The sequence below is a fragment of the Marmota marmota genome, unplaced genomic scaffold (assembly GCF_001458135.2).
Source record: "Marmota marmota marmota unplaced genomic scaffold, marMar, whole genome shotgun sequence".
NCBI lineage: Eukaryota > Metazoa > Chordata > Mammalia > Rodentia > Sciuridae > Marmota > Marmota marmota.
The window spans coordinates 1149825-1155152 of record NW_026000172.1 but is presented as its reverse complement, the minus strand read 5'-3'; the positions used below and the strand labels follow the sequence as shown (position 1 = coordinate 1155152).

Here is a 5328-nt window from a genome sequence, read left to right as displayed (position 1 = left end):
TGTGCTGAGAAGAGCTGCTGGTGAGCCCCTGGGCACTGCCACCAGCGCGGCCGGAGGGAGGCTGCCAGGCCTCTGAGAGCGCCCGCCTGGCCACGTGCCCTGGGCTTTACATAGACCCAAGAAGGCAGGGTCTGTCGCCCATGTGGGTTGTGATCTAGCTTTGGCCCATCTCGTCTTCCCATGCCCAAGCCCCACTTTTGAACTGGGCATGTTTCTTCTGTGCCAGTGCCTACTGGGCACAGATCACTGCGGGGCTCATGGCACGAGCTCGCCTTGAGCCTCAGAGAGACTGGACTTGGGCCACGCTGGAGCCGTGAGACTGGGGCCCTTGGAGAGGTACTGGTGCACTGTCACTGTGATAGGGACATGGGTGTTTAGGGCCCTGGTGGCGTGCTGTGGTTTGGGTATGAGGTGTCCCCTGAAAGCTCCTGTTAATGCAGGAATATTCAGAGCTGAGCGATTCGAGGGTGAGAGCCAGGACCTGAGCAGTCTGTCCTAGTTTATACAGCTGGGTGGTGGCTGTAGGCAGGTGGGGTGCGGCTGGAGGAGTGGTCACCTGGGAGGGTGCACCTTTCTGTGGCCCCTTCCCTCTCTCTGCTGCTTTTTTTTTTTAAGCCTTTTGACTTTTTATTACTCAAAGAAGCTTCATTTTTTTAATTAGCTTTCTGACTCTGTGCTTGTGCCTTCAACACTTTCACAATGATTTTCTGTTCCTCGATAAGGAAGGCCCGCTTGAGCCTGTTCACCAACACATTTCGCACACAGGGGACCACCATAGGCCCTGCTGACATATTTTTTTGTTTTGGACGATCTCATGAGGATTTCAGGTCTTACAGCACGAGCCTCGAGATCTGCCAGGCACACACCACATGCAGATTCTGGTGCTTTCCCAACTTCCTTGTATAAAGATCAGCAATTCTGTTACCAGGGGTTGGAGACAGCCTGGTTTTGTTAGAGGCTGTGTTGTAGGAAAGCCTACGACGGTTGTCAAGCGCTGAACCATTCTGAGTACCTCTAGATACCGTCCCTGGAAGAAGAGCTCTCTCTGCCTCTTGACCCCCACGAGCTGAGCAGCCTCCTTTAGCTGGGTCCTTCTGCCCTGGTGTCCGGCCTCACCTGGGGCCCAGAGCAACGGAGTCAGCCACCTATGGACTGAGACTTTGAAAACTTGAGCCCCAAATAAACTTTCCCTCCTCTAAGTGGTTCTCGCTGGGTATTTGGGTTACAGGGAGGAAAGCTGACAGGTCATCACCCACCTGGGGTTAGCGTAAATAGTGGTGTTACAAACTTTCTTGGATTTCTCACTTGATTAACTTACACAAGTCTCCTTTGGGTGTTGTTCTACCTACTGCTGCTGAAAAAGCGCCCCAGAACATCATGGCAGCAAACTTCACTGGCTTACTGTACTCAAGGAGTGTAGGTGAGGAGCTGGGGTAGGGTGCAGAAGGTACGCCCATCCCTGCCACCTTGCCCAAGAAGCACAGGGTGTGATTTGGCAGCCGTGGCACCTACAGACTGCTTCACTCACAGGTGTGTGAGGGAGGGCGTGCAGGGCGGCCACAACTGCACGCCCTCCCTCAGCTGGTCCACCTGCTCAGGCTCCCGGGCAGTGGGGAGCCGTGTGCAGTCAGACTCCTTGCCTGGGGCCCGGGGCGCTGAGACCAAGAATTCTGACAAGGGAAGCAGAAGTCGGGGGCCTTTCGCAGCCATCCTCAGACACCCCACAGTCTTCCCCACCCTGCCTTCCATGGAGGGGATGGAGGGGATGGTCTGAGCCTCCGAGAGGCAGACAGTGACGCAGACGCCCCTGTTGATGGAGGGCCTGGGAGGACTCTCTGCGGGGACCAGAGCTTCTGGGTCTCGTCACACTGCTCGGCTGCCGTCCTGCCAGCCAGCGCCATAGGGCGATCCCTGCAGGTTGACCTGCTTTACCAGAGGGCTGCGTGGGAGCTCTGGTGGGTCCCAGGTGCCACCAGCCCGGGTTGCCCTTGGGCTTTCGCTCCCTGTGGGTGTGCAGTGACTGTAGGGGATAGTAATTTGCATCTCCTGTGCATTTCCCTGAGGACAGTGACACCAGCCTTAGCGGGCTGCACTGTGCTCCAAGTTGCAGATGTGATCAAGTTAGGGATTTCGAGCAAAGGAGATTGTCCCAGACTCCCTGGTGGCCCCTGAGTGCCATCGAAAGTCTTCCTGTAAGAGAGGCAGTGGGAGCTCAGACACTCACACAGGAGAAGCACGGGGAGACGGGGCCAGAGTGGACTGGCCCAGCGTAAGCCAGGTGCCAGCAGCCACAGGAGCCCAGAGAAGCCTAGGGACAGCTTCCAGGAGCTTCTGGAGGGAGTGACCCCAAAGTCTCTTCTAAAGGATTTTTGGAGAAACTTGTTGCATTTAGACCCACGTTCCCCTGGAATTCATCGCCAGGAGTCTGTTAAGGTGGGTTTTGCCATCTCCCCATTCCACCGCTCTTCAAGAGGCCGAGACCCTTTCCTGCCTCCTGTGGCTTCTCTTCTGCCAGCCGTCAGCCGACTGTGCTACTTGCTCAGGACATGGAGCACATTTTCAAGGGCTTATTGGTCGATTGTGCATCTTCTTTGGAGAAATGTCCATTCAGACCATTGTCTACTAAAAAGCTGGCTGGGGCTGGGCTGGGACTCAGGGTAGAGTGCTCGCCTGGCACGCGCAAGGCCCTGGGTTTCATACTCAGCACCACATAAATAGAGTAAAGCCTGGCTGTCCTTCCATCACTGAGAGGTAGGAGCCCTCTACATGACACAGTCTAGGTACAAGCCCTCGATCAGACCCACGATCTGCAAAATCTCCCTCTCCGTGGGTCGTCTTTCCACTTGAGCGTGACTTGAAGCGCCAAGGCTTTTAACCTCGAGAAAGTCTCATGTGCGTGCTCTTTCCTTGCGTCACTTGTGCTTGTGGTGCTGCTGCTAGTTCGAGGTCCTGAGGATGTGTGCCTGCTGTCCCCGAGGGCTCTGTGATGGTGGCTGCCACACCGTGCACACGTGTGGGGCGTGAGCAGGGTCCAGCCTCCGCTCAGCATGCGCACAGCTACCTGCACCGCTGGCTGGAGACCTCCTTTTCCCTGCCGACTTGTTTTGACACCTTGTTGAAAATCAATGTGAGGATTTACTTCTGGGCTCTTAGTCCTGTTCCAGGGATCTATGTCTGTCTGTTCTGGTATACCAAACAGACCCCAAATCGCTGCAGCTTTGAGGTTAGTTTTGAAATCGGGAAGTGCAAGTCTTCTGACTTGGGCTTTGTTTCTGCGATGGTTTTGGTGACATTGTTCAGAGATGCACAAAATGTCCCATTGCCTCAGCAGACTCCTTCCTCGTGAGACCATTGTGGTTGACCATAGAGTCTGCTCCCTTGGTTGCAGCTAACAAAGGGTTTGACAAGGACCAGGGGTTCTCGATAGGGAATGATTTGTGCCTCCCTTCCCTCCAGGGTGTGTTTGGCAACATCTGCAGACATCTTCTACCTGGTGACTTCCCATTTGGTACAAGGACATCCTGTATCTTTATTTGCTAAATCCAGCAACCCTGCCCGCTTCGTGCAGCCAAGTACCAGGTTCCCAGCCGACCTGTGAGCCCCCTGCCTAGGCCAGAGCTGGGCAGGCATCACTTGCCACCCACTCTGTCCTGAAAACCAGCTTCTGCCTGGCCAGCTGTGCCTGTGCCGTAAGTGACCAGGTCACCACTGTGGGGATGTGTGGAAAGCCAGCTCCCCTGGGCCTCTGCGTGGTCTTTGCGGTGACATGTCCCCAACACTGGGTGGGTTTGTGGCACTTCTAGGCAACCAAAAAGAGTTGCTAGTGGACACTTGTACATTACTCCTTTGCTGAGTCCCTGGAGGCTCTGGAGGGGCCAGAGCACAGGGAGCATGTCCTTCAGAGGCTCAGGAGCAGGGACACCCAGTTGCACAAAAGAGTTTCAGTATTTTACCCAGTTGCACATTCTAGCTGTGAGCATTGCTTCCTCGAGGTGACTGGCCACCGTGGTCACCGGCAAGATGGAGCAGGACTGGACAGACTCAGTAACAGGGAGAAGCTTGCTGCTGGTTGCCTAAAGCAGCATCGCGGGTGGAGACCAGCGCACTATTCACAGCTGAGATGAGGAGACAGTCCACCATGTCCCTGGATATCTCCCTGACCCGGGGCTCAAGAAGCACTCGAGGCTCAGGAAGCCCCCACCTGGTTCCTACCTAAAGCAGTAGGGATGTGGGGGGTCTGGGTGTGTGACCTGGGGTGTGGGGTGTGTGGCGTGGAGGTGAGACCATGCACGCGTGCCCTGAAGGTCCCGGAGACAGAGGAGTGAGGGCTCCCATCTAGCTGGGTTCCACACCTCATTGCACGTGACCAGCCGAGCAAGCAGGGTGGGCAGGGACTCAGTGGACAGGGAAGCCTCCAGGTGTCCAGATGGGCCCCCGTAGTGCTGCCACCTGCTTAGGGGCTCCCCGGCTCTGCAGGGTGGGAAGGCAGCAGGTCCTGGGGCAGCAAGACTTGGCCAGATGGAAGGAAGGCTCTCCAGCGCCCTCCCACTCCAGGATGGCTTCTGTTTGGTTTTGCTGTGGGAACAGCTCTGTGCCAAGGCGCTGGCCCAGCCGAGTGCCTTGGGAAACCAGGGTCCGTGCCAGGCCACATCAACAAGGCAAGGCCTTCAGCTCAGGAAGTTGGTCCTTCCTGGCAGGGACGGTGGCATGTGATCATGAAGGATTTGGGTCAGGGAGCATCCTCCTGGGCACCTGCTTGAGGGAAGGGAATAGAGGGGACTGGAGGAGAGGTGGCAGAGCCTCGGGGGAGGCCAGGCCACTCCTTGGTCTGGCTGTGATTGTTGGTGGATTTATTGGTCTGGGCAGTTTATTAGAAGGGCAGAGTCACCCCACATTTCCTGGGCCCCTTCCGGAGCTAACAGGAGATCTGCAGTCTCCTCCAACCCTCTGGCACCCCTGACCTGGTGTGCTGCCTGATGCCTCTGCCCAACCAGCATGTCACAGCCTGCCAGGCCTGGGCCTGAGGACTCAGACCAGCACCGCTCCCCACAGAGGTGTGTCAGAGGCCCTCCATGTACAATCCACCTACACTTGGGGTTTACTGAGGTCCATTTGCAAAATCATTATTGTTGTTTTGAGACAGGCTCTCACTGGGTGGCCCAGACTGCCCTGGAACTCTGGGCTCAGGTGATCTTCCTGCCCCTGCCTCCCAGGTAGCTGTGATTATGGGCAGTGCCACCACACTGACTCATTTGCAAAATTACTTCATGGACTTAATTGGATGGACCTCATGTCCATTTTCAGAAAATCCCTACATGAACGATTAAG

General features: G+C 56.1%; 1 pseudogene; it reads right to left on the bottom strand.

Moving 5' to 3' along the window:
* Positions 1 to 614: 614 nt before the first annotated feature.
* On the bottom strand, positions 615 to 1473 carry LOC107159749 (annotated as a pseudogene).
* Between the last annotated feature and the right edge of the window lie 3855 nt (positions 1474 to 5328).